A 12,574-nucleotide genomic window follows, 5' to 3' on the forward strand; every position below is an offset into this window, starting at 1 on the left:
GTTCATGCCTCTCCAGGATACGTTGGGATGAAAAAAGTTCAACTTTTGTTTGCTAGTCCAGAGATTTAAACAAAACTCAAGTTGTTGATAATTATACAGTTCAATTTTATAGATTTCGGTCACTTTCATGACACTATGGAAAGGAAGTGGATTCATTTGTAGACAATTTTATGAACAAAGAAAAAGTGTGACTCTGACAAAACCTTATAGGTGTCAGTGCTCATCAATTTTTTTTTGGAGTAGGTAGTTCGGAGAAGCTTACGCAAATAAAAGAGCAGTTAACTGCATTGGGATCTATAAACCTTCAACCCTGGCTTACGAATTCGCAAATAGTTAATATACCAATGATTTAAGTACTTATAAGTTGCTCTGGTTTTGTAAATTGTGTTTCAGTATTCTACTATCTCAGTATCTCAACCCAATAATATGTGCTGCTAATTTTGGTAATCGAATCTTGTAAGCGTTTATTTTAATATAAAATAAAGCTCAGTGTGTTATAGCGTTTTCGGAGACTTTCTCTGACTCAATTTCCAACATCCTGCAATTGTGGCTAAGGGGTGTGGGAAATATTCACATTGAGACAAGTTGGATGAATCTAGATTCATAAAAGCTGGATGTGTACACATGAACTTTATACACTACCTATATTGAGCACATTTAATAATATGTGCTAGGACAAGCACAATCCCGTTTCACATTTGAAAGTCGAGTCCCTGTAAAAGGCAAAGTTTACTCCCACGAGCTCACGGCACTTGTACATTTTCTATTTGTTTGTCACACATTTCGCCTACATTTTGCATTTGAAGGCTCAAAACCTTCCAAAAGTGCGCAGTGATTTATTCCTTCTTCACATATTCGCACTTGAAAGGATGTCGGATTGAGAAAATTAAAATTCTGATTGAAAATGAGGTTATTGAATGTAAGAAATGTTAATAAAAAATTCATATAATTAAATTACGTCTTCCACTGCAAAGCAAACATTAAAGAAAACTCAAAAGATTTTTTATGTCATGCGTTATTAGCCTCGAAAGGACGAAAAGTCCTTTGATGTTTTGTTTTCACAAAACCAAAAGATTTTATAATAATTATCAGATTAAAAATTATTAAGAAAAAATGCTCTGAGAAATTTCAAAAAGTTTATTTATTCATTTAATTTAAGAAAGTGGAAGTTGTTTTAGGATTGCATGATAATGAAAGCGTTTGAGTGTTATTTAAAAAAATTCGGTGATCTAGTAAATATTTTCCGTGTCATATATCAACACCAAACAATATTTATTTAAATATTGTTAGATGTATTTGGAATGGAATTGCCTCAGCTGACTACTGTGCTAAGAGAGTTGTTCCCATAAAAAAACCTTTGTTAGGAATTTTGGCTTGTTAGTGGGATAAATGGATTAATAGTTCGTGGCAAATATACAACGCAGATGTTTGACAACTTCGTCTTTGGGGGAGCACGCAGAAACGGTCTCAAATCTCGTTAGAAAGCAATGAAGTTGCACTAAACTATGTCATACTTCGATGACCTTATTCCTTTCGGGTAATTAACAAAAATCATTCTTCAGCATTTATGTTTTTAGAATCAAATAGAATATGTAGAGTCATCAGTGGGGTTGAAAAAATGTATGCTGACCTTCACTTGTTATTGGGCTTCAGCCTGAGTTTCCTTAATAAATACAAAAGAAAACTTCAGCCCAGAGATTCAAAGAAAATCACTCTTGCATATAAATTTTCTAAGGTATAACTAGATAGTTTAGAATTAAGATCCTGTCTTGACAAACTACCATAAGATCACGATTTAAAAGTCTCTTTTCACAATTTTCCTCTTGTATGAAATTTTTCTCTTTCCTATTGTGCAGAAGCTTAGACAATAACAAATAGTAATGAGAATTCATTCTACTAATGTAGTCCCCTAATGCCTATTCGTTTTCGTTCGAGGTTCTGCACATTAGATCCCCCATATGTGTTGGTAAGGATTATCGAATTAGCGACTCTGACATAGTCAAGCGTATTAATATTCAGTTACTTTGTTGACATTGCTCACTTAATAATACGAAAGGATGAAAGTGCTCTGGTTAGTAACTCCCATTGTGATTCTATGCCTTCATTTGTAGAAAATGAAGTATAGAACATACGCAACTTTGGCAAAACAGCAGGTGACAAATGATTTGCTCTTGTAGCTCTCGGTTTTACTTATTGGTGACAGTAAATTGCTCAACGGTCTGGCTGGAGGAGGGTACTAAATGTAGCCAAGTATGATATGAGTCTGAAAAGCCAACTAAATAATTGAGTAAGTCAGAAGTCAGGTAGAGTATTTACGAAACATACTTAATAAACCGCAAAGCTTTGTTTACTTGTTTCTTGTCTTTTGAGTAGATTTTTCTATTGTCTTAACTCTGAAATTTTCCTAAGAAATCGGTTCCTAAAAAATCTGAACATTTTCAATCTGTGCATTTTATGCTAACAATTTAATTAAAAATCTGCACAATTCAATTACAAAAATGTTAGGCGGCCAAGTGTCGTTCTCACTTTAGTCCCGCGTTCTGCGTTCTGCGTTTTGCTTTGTAATCGAGCGTCTGTTGTTTTCCCACCGAAAAAGGACTCTCTCCTAACTAATTAGAAATAATGAGCACAATTTAAAACAAAAGACTTAAAATAATTAAAATTTTAGCGATTTAGTTTCAAAAGGAAAATCAAGCGAAAAACGCACACCGGAAGTACCGAAAACATCTAATTAGGTTAACAGAAAACTGCTGTACGAGAACATCCACAAGCAAAACAATGTAAGGACTTAGCAGTCCTGCAGCAAATTGTGAGATTTTTATCAATGAAGTGCCAAAACACAAAAATCGTTTAATTTCAGTAACAAAAAAACAAAAAAACAAAAAAATAAATAAAAAAATTATGTTAAAAATAACAAACATCAGAAACGAGAAAAATAGTTGGCATTAGCTTTATGTAAGCCTCAGTACCCTACACACAAAGATATTTTGTTGTCTTCAACTAAAAGTTTTCTTATGTTTTCTTTTCCTTTCTTTTCTTTTCTTCCATTTCTTTCTTTTCCTTTCTTTCCTTACAAGGTTAGTCTTACGTGGTACTTTAAATGTATATAAATACTACCTAATACTGTTTTTGGCAATATTTTTGGGTATGAATTAGGTTAATCCGGTCACATTGCGATGCATTTCTGAATTAATCTCGAATTAATTAATTTTCGATTCTCGGAGGATTTTCCGAGACTCGAATTGAAAGTATGTATGCATGATTACTGACCGGTCACTGCAGATTGAATAATCACCTATCGAAGTTAGGAATTCAATCCACCTCAGACTGCAGACACTGTAGAGAAGAGAGAGAGAGAGAGACTGCATACCAGTGCTTGGGGAGTGTCCGACGTTGATGCACAAGCGGAATAAACTCCTAGAAGGGTATATCGGAAGTTAATATCGGAAGTTTCGCAAAATACAGGCAGTTATGCTATTGATTTAAGAATACAATCATCACAGCAAACATTTTTACTTGAAAATAACCAAATCACTAAAATAGGAATACTTTAAAGTAAGAGCTCTAGGGTGATGCAAGGGATCCGTAGGCAGACGTTCGGAAGGTTGTAAAAGATTCACTATCAAAGCGTACATAAAACTTAGGGAAACAGATCTATCTGTACTGCTCTCTTCTTTTTTCTTAGAGTCTATGTAGTGTCAGCATTTAAATTTAATATGCCAACTCAGTTCCCGTGTGTAGAGTACAATAAAATGCTGTGCTCGTCCAACATTTAAGTCAACACGTTTGCTTTACTTCTGCATATCCGCAGCATTTCGGCGAGGATTATCAAAACTGACAGCAGCCAAATTTATAAAATTTTCCTATCGTAAGCGCGCACGTAAGCGTGTGTATGTGTGGGACGTATTAGCGGTAAAGTTAAGTGCGCCATCTGTCGATGACTAAAATACGCCAAATACCCACATTTACTGTAATTACACACATATTTTCATATGCACGGATATATATGTTGACTGCTATATAAAGATAAGCAAATGGCACACAGCAAATCCATTCGAGCGCGTGGGAAGGATATGCTACCGACAGCAAGGAAGGAAACCGCAAAGTGGCAAATACTTTACATCAGTGGTCGGTACACATAAGTGAAACGACAATTCCTTATATATAGTTGTTTTTGTTGTTGTTGTTGTTGTTGTTGGATTAGTGTATTGTGAAAAAATAGCGAGAAACGATTGTGCACAGTTAAAAATTCAGTTTTGATTTAAAAGTTTCGCAAGGATTCTGGGAAGTATCTGCATCATAATGAAATATTACTTGTTGTGCAATTAAAGAGCTTTGGAAATGTGCCATATCATCACTGTATTTAGGATTGAAATATACCGGAAATGCCGAATATAAAATAATAAAATATACCAATCGAGTCCTTTTCACTTCTAGAACGGTTTCTTCCTCAGCCAGTTCATTGCACTTTTTGGCGTATTTGATTATCGAATAATTTCTGTTAAATTACATCCTTTTTGCTTACATGCTCATTTGCAGTCGAAATGTTCAAAATGTTCGAAACAAACCAATCAAGTCCATCTCGGAACCCATAAATACTGATTTTGACTGATATGATAATTTCGTCGGTGATTGCAGCAGCTCAATCGGAAAATTTGAGGGCCTGAGCACTTATCAATACAAAATTTCATATTCACTTTCATTTTATGTGGGCTGACACTAAAGTTTTGCATAGAGTAATACTTTTGGACTGATGTTATGAGATGGAAAGGCGTAAAGGAATGGGATTGAATAAAAATTAAAAATGGAAAACGATCCTGTGGCTTATAACTAGGTTAGCAATCATTACAAGTAGTAAAAAGTTTTATAGGTTTTGTGGTTAAAGTCAGTGGCGTAACTACATTTTTTAGGCCTGTAAGCAAATTCTAACTAAGGGGCCCCTACCAACATACTAAGGGGCCCCTCTTTTTATACTCTTTACACGAAAAAATGTAAAAAGGGAATATAAGGTTTGTCAAGACTTTCGTAACGCATTAAAGGAAACTTCGGAAATACCATTAAGTATATATCAGTATACTTTTACAGTTCAAACTAATCTCTCAGCTTTTGAACTCTTCGAATAAAACTTTATACACATACTTTTCGGGAGCGCACCCTGTTCACCATTTGATTTGATTGAAATTGGACGTCTATTTTTTGTAGCTGTGATATAAACTTAACAATCGTATATGAGGTTTCTCCGTTTTTAATAAAGGTATTCAAATGGAATATGGTGTATACAGTACTGATATTTGCAAAAGACAACGTATAAAATTATTTTCAAATGGGTTTAAATTTAGATATAGCTTCCATATAAACTCTCGATCAAGACACATATTTTTCTTAGAAAAACTTTTTTATTTCATAAATAGGTTTAATATTTTATTTGAAGTACATACATATTGTGTACTTTAAATTTTAAATTTGAAGTACATACATATTATGTACTTTAAATTTAAAATTTACGTATCTTTTATAAAATGCAATATGAAGTTATTCCAACAAAAAACGTTTCGTCCCACTTTTGAAAATTTATTAAAAAGAAATACAATGAATACAAAAATTTATAGTGGGGCCCCCTAAATTCGGGGGCCCGAAAGCGTTGCTTCCAGTTGCTTCCCTGTAGTTACGCCACTGGTTAAAGTTAATTACAATTACATTCTTTAAAGTGCTAGCATTGATTACGGAATGTTTAATTATGGATTATGGAATTTTTACGACAAATAAGTTATGTTATTTTGATTCAGTAAACTTTGTTGTAAATTAAATGACTTCAAAACAAAAAATGAATTCAGTCATCTTATATGGCCTATTCCAGAAAGCGACAAATTCTGGCAAAAGCTCAGGAGCAGGTGGTCTTCGTAATGGCACAATATTCTACAAATATGTTCAGATTTTTGCTTCACTGGCTTCATTGGTTTTGTGACACGGGAAAAATGGATAGCAATGCTTCAGCGAAAAAGATATGTAAAGAAGTCGAGATAGACCATGTTTAAAGCACCGAGATCAAGTTGAGAAAGCATTAACCTCCAGCACGAAACTGGAAGCACGTAATTGCTTGTTATGAGCAATTAAGTAAGTAAATCAGTGAAAAGTCTATTGTACATCAAAATGGAATCAATCGATTAGTAATAGAGTATCAAAAATTTTTACTTGTGCTACTCCAATTTTCTTATTTTTAACAATTCTTATTTCTTCAATCCAATAAGCTCGCGAAAATCAATCGATCCACCAATTTATGGGTCATATCACCAATTTATGTTTAGTGGCTTACAAAAATTGTTCTCCTATGGAAGCTATTACCTTTATGCTTGATAAAAATCATTTCCAAATCCATGAAGACATGGATGCACTCAGAGGGAGTTCAATTCGACAGCAATTCGTACCTTTATTCACTGAATTCACCAATGGTTTTGAGTTGTGTGAGCAGCTGCAGTTTCGTGATAGGAAATAATGGTTTTACAAACTGGGTATTTAAGCCGGGAGCACTCACCAATGAGCCAATGCATATATCGAAGTTTTATTTCAATAGTCTCTTTTTTAGTGTTGATGTGTTCTTTTCCTTTTTAACTTTGCACCGAGTTTCATGCTTGATTACTACACTGTACAGAATATGGTTTTGATTGCCAAGAACACTAAACGATTTTTTTATAGGCAACTTTGCAATTGCATGGGTTGAATGTGTATTGTTTAACGTAATTTTCCACTTTACAGTCTAATGCGCCCTTCCCTCAATAGAGTTTTTAATTTGCTGTGATGATTAACCTTCTATGTCAACAACCTTAAGTATTGGAGTGTCATCTGCAATAGGGGCTGTACCTTCCTTCCTGTACTTTTAAAAAATGAAAGAAGAAGCATTTTAATGACTCCTGAGTAAGTATATCGATATCATTGAGTGGCAACTAGCATGCTCACAATTTGTCCATGACCTTAGGTAGGGTTACGTTTAAGAATAAATCTATATGTTAGACTTCATATATACCATTTCTTATTATAAGCTGTATCCTTTACTAACGATCCCGTTATTCATAAGTATGACGCTTGGCCCTTTGATCTAGAAGTGATCTGCATTATTTAAAGCAATTCAAGCTATTTAAAAACGAGTCTCCAAAATTATATCTTAGCAATCTTACTTACGATAAAAACACCAATTATATCTCGAAAAATTTTATTATAGCTCGAAAAACGTAAAGAAGTCGGCAATACAAAATTCGCCCATTCTAACTAACAATGGCAAGTAGGCCAAAGGTGATTACGACAAAGCTAATGCATGTTGCGAATACTTGGTTAACGTTTTCACAATAGAAAATAGTGATAGCAGTCGTCTTGATTTTTTCTCTCTCTCTCTTATTAATTCGGAACTTAAATTGAAGAAATCTGATGACACTTGATGCAACACTTAATTAAGTGGCTACTTGGACGACATTCCGTCATTTGGGCGGAGATCACATACTATTCAATGCGAGTAAAAAGGAAAGCTCAAGCCCATATTGCGGTCCAAATGTGTAGTGCATATGTGCATATGACGGAGCAACCTGCCATAAGATCATTCATCCACCATACTTCGTGGTTCAAGGAAATGGACTCTTATCTTTTTCTATGTATCTGGTGCGTAGCGGCTCTTAATGCAAAAATTTGCGATAAATGATCGATTTCAATGAAGCAACGGTTTCTTCATAAGTTTGAAGTCGTAAAGGTACAAATATTTATGTGCGGCGAGAAATACAAACAATAAGGACAGTAAGAATTGTATGTCTTCACACACGTTGTGGACATCCGTAATAAAGGGTTATGCATATTATTTTCAGTTGTCTTTAATTTGGTAAAAATCTTACATACTCGGCTTCCATTTAAACTTCGTTAAAGTGGTTGACTTTTTTACTCTTGACATACTTGCTGGGAACGCAGCCAACTCATTTTATTTCAGTCCTACTTCGACTTCAAGCCCGTATACATCACACCATCTCATGACATCGTAGTGTATCATATCATTTTCCACAAAAGAGTGGCGCCATCGATCCACTTCAGCATTCCTGATATACTCGTACTTGCAAGCACCAGGCGGCCTGCAAAATGAACGAGCTAAACTTGTTAATTACTCCTTATCACCGTAAATTGTCTCTGCAAATTACATTCGCCATAAACACTCCCGACGATAGTCCTTCCGTTGCCTTACAAGATTCTATGTTCCTTTTTTGTTTTTGTTTTCGTTTTACTTTTGCATTTTCGTTTATATTTAAGTTTATTCGCCGGAAATGAGTTGACTTACTGTTAACTGCAAACTGCAAACTAGCAACTAGCAACTGGCAACTAGCAACTGGCAACTAAAAATTGGTAAGTGCAGTTTGTAGTTTAGATTCGTTTAGCTTAAATGTATCTAAAGTTATGCGTCTCAAACTGGAGTTGGTGGGTTGGGTTGGGTTGGGGAGGGAGAACCATTTCCAATAGGAAATGTAACAAAAGTTTTCCACTTTGCGGGTAACGATAATGTTAGTTTGCTGTGAAAATGTAAGTTTAGTTATTCCCACAATTCACCGTTTACGCCATTTTGCTCCTAACAAGCGCAATGCGATTGTGGTCATTCGCCACGTTGATGCGGTCCTCGTAAGAACCCACAGTGATTATTTCAAATTGCTTTTATGACATTTGAATGGTTTTCGATTTACAGCAAACATTTTTTATCTAGGATTCAACTTGTTTTAGTCTTTGTCTTATTTGCTGCTTCGATTTGCTGTAGCTGTTGTTGTTGCTGTTGTTGGATGTAAAGATACACTCTCCACAACCAAGGAATGCTTGGTGAGTGTTCTTTCAAAAATGCAAATATATTTCCATTTTTTAATTAACCAAAGATAAGAGAGCATGGCGACAGGTCCAATGTGAACGAGATGGGAACAAATGGAAAATTTCTACAAAAAACCCATTTTGGTAGTCTTTGTTGTTGTTGTGTGTTGTTGTTAATTACAAGCATGACATTCAGAAGGGTGCACGGCCATATTCCCTTTTTATTGGCATTTGCTTTTGTTTGAAGGACGTCCACTACTACAGATCCACCACTACTGACATTTTTTCTGCGAAAACAGAATTGCATCACTAATTAGTATTGACACGGTTTCTTTAGTATATATTCAATAGATTATTACTGCTCTCTAACCTAATCTCAAGATCTAAAAACAAAAACAAGATATATGAAATTAATAGGGAGTCAAGAAAATGTTAGCCATTATGGATATTCATATTTGAATTTTCTTCATTAGTCGTCAAAGAAGAGTTAAAATCGATACTACTTTTCGACATTTGGCGTTACCCACCCGTATACCATATAGGCGTGGGTTCTCGTTACCCTGTTCGAGATATTTCAAATAGATTGATTAAGAATACAAATAAATGTAGTTTTAGGAATTTACGAATAATGTCGAATGTCTTAGTTTCAAATTTTAGACAAATATCCTTTGGTCAATTGTCATGCAATGCAATTGTTATTCCAATTAAATTTATAAGTAATTCTGATTATTTATAGGAAAGTGAATCACATTTATACTATAAAGACGAGTAAATATATGGCTATTTGATTCAATTATTAATGCAAATAACATAATTAAATCGTCTAGGGCAACATTCTGTAAATAATTCTAACAAATAAAGGGAATAAATTGCACATGCACTCACTAAGACTATAGAAATTACGAAGGATAGCGCTGCAGTCTAATAGAGCTCAGCTCCACCATTGCATACGGAATACATCTGAGTCGAGAGCATTTGCATGGCAAGCTTAACAAGATAGCAGGTGAAATGTGAACGCTGCTTCCGCCCAGTGAATGGACAATAAGCCCGGAGGCATTGGATTAAATAATAATAAATGTATTGCGATACAATTGAAAGTATCCTTTCACCGGCTGACTACTCTGCCCTTTTGCCTTTTGCCACCTTGTCCTTTCGCTCCAGCAGCACGTAATGGCCAACTGGGTAGTCCATGGTTAACGATCGAATTTATTTACAATTTAAGTCGCGTTGTTGGCCATTTTAATGATTTGTATTGGCATGTAAGAACAATGGAGAAGAGTAGGTGTCCTTATTGAATACATTAAATGTTTTCCAATGCGGTAGGTGAGCTAAACAACAGCATTGAAGCTTAAATGCAAATACTGAGGACACTGAGGCGGCGAAAGTGCTTCAGTTTGAGCTCCACTGGCGGCTTACAATTTGATTATCAGGACATTCGTATTTGCGGTTAAGTAATATTTTGAGTACATCAGGCGAGTCCTGAACAATTGTGTAGAGTTAGTTAATTATTGCAGAACTGTGCAATGTGGATTTACTCGTTCGCTTTCTTCTACACGTTGCTGTGACCAGGCGTGGTTACCACAGCAGCGACATCAGCAGTTGGTGTAAAAGTGAAATTTTAAGATTTCGGCACACAAAATATTTCTTGCATTAGTAAGTAGGCGCCTTTGGTTCACTTGTGGTCACTTCCTTGTGTGCCAGTCAGTTGTTGGTTGCCAGTTGCTGGACCAGCTTGATTAGTTTGCTTTTGAGTGGGCAGAACATCACAGTGGCCTGTGTATCTGTGTATCATGTGTGCCATTGGCCAAGCCTCGTGGCAACGCAAATGAAGGCTCACAATGGTCGTTGGAGCTGTTGAGACATAATGAAGCTTGTAGTGAATTTGTCGAGTAAACCGCATGAAGCGTTTATGTTGCTGAGTCCAACCGCAGCAATTAAAGTTGTTTCGGAATTAACCGAAAAGCAACTGAAATGAGTTCAACTAAATTTAGCTTTGTAGATGGAACGGCTTTGAAAGGTGGTGATTTAAAGTAAATTAATCCATGCAAAAGGCACAGCGATTTGATGAACAATGATAATATTGATTGAAGCATCGCCATGCAAAGATATTATATATTAGCATTAAAATACGAATAGTATATTGAATTCTGCTAAAATCATGGGCAAGACATCTGTCAGAATCTGATGTGCAAATCGCTAAGCACTCTCGCCGGAATACCGATTGATTATATAGATATATTCGTATGGCAAAGAAGTCTGAAAAAACTATAAAAAATCCATCTCGGAAGCAGGGATGCTGTCGAATTTTATTGTGGATCGCTTACATTGTTACTGAGGAAGATTAGTACGAGATAACTGCGATGAAGTACAGTTCAGTTAAACGCTTCAGATTAGAGAAATATAATTTAAATAACCGCTTTGAACGAAACGAATTCTATTTTCAATATTTTTTTATAGAAAAATTAAATTCGGAGCATGCAGTTGACGTACTGCCATGGACTACAAAGACAAGCATAAATCTTGAAGAGCAGAAGAAAAAACTATGTAAAGTCTCATAAGAGTTATCAGTAGGAAAATGAAGCCAACTCAATAACCCTAATTTCTACTTTTTTCATTATTGAAACCATTATTACAAAGGACACAACAGTTCTTATAAATAGTTATCAATACATTCTATGGAATATTATTGAGCGTTCACCACTAGTTCAAAAGGTCTTCTTCAGTCACTAGTGTCAAGCAATTTGTCGTATTCTTCAGTTGCGTGTTGGCGACGTCTTTCATGAATACGGTTGGATCATTTTGGTCGCAGCGGTACTAAGATGATAAAAAAGCAACATTTTATAATCATTGTCTCAGGCATTGAGAATAACATAACTACTCCTGAATTATTTCTTATAGCTAAAAAGCAATAAATATTGGGACAAGTTTAAATATAATGATGTCGACTAAGTCTATCTGATTGCCTGTAATCAAATTTTTTCTTTAGATAACCATTACAGAGTATTTTTGATAACATTTATTATTTTTGAATAGAAAAGGTTAGTTTGCAGATGGATCTCTAAACCTTGCAGTTTATAATATTAACTCCATATTGAATTCGTTCATTTTAAAATATAATCTTTGGGTTTATGATTAACTTCAAACAATCTTAATTTATCGTCAATTAAATTGTATTCACATATATCTGATCCTCTAAAACTCACTAATGTGTGGAATAAGAAAAAGTGATATGACTTAACGACGCCTTCATACCTCCTCCTATAGCTCATATTTTTTTGATAAAATGCAAAAATCGCAGAAGGAAAAGGAAGCCAGATTAGTTTTGCACTGTAGTTCCAAAAAGAAGATTCTCTATGGAAAAATTTAGAAATGAGATCAGCTTTATGTGGTTTGATGTCAAATTACAAAGTTTATTTTGGTTCTGTCAATGACAAGATCACTTGTCCGTGCAATAACTATCAATTGGAGTACACGTCTATATAAGTCAACATACGTCTATACACAAAAAATATCAATGATATAACACTACTATTTATTATTAGATTCTATTAACTTTTATTAAGTGCGGGATACTCGGCACTGTGACGCAGGTGGTCTCTTGTGCCTAATGTCAGTTGTTTTAACCGATTATTGAGCTTTTTATGAATCCGTTTGTAATTTGTATTGATCTTTATTTTGTTAGGGGCAAAAACCCTGCCTATTGCTGACCAGTTTAAGACAATCTCAGAGAAGTGATTTGAAAGTTTGAATAACC

The sequence above is a fragment of the Teleopsis dalmanni genome, chromosome X (genome assembly GCF_002237135.1).
Source record: "Teleopsis dalmanni isolate 2A chromosome X, ASM223713v2, whole genome shotgun sequence".
NCBI lineage: Eukaryota > Metazoa > Arthropoda > Insecta > Diptera > Diopsidae > Teleopsis > Teleopsis dalmanni.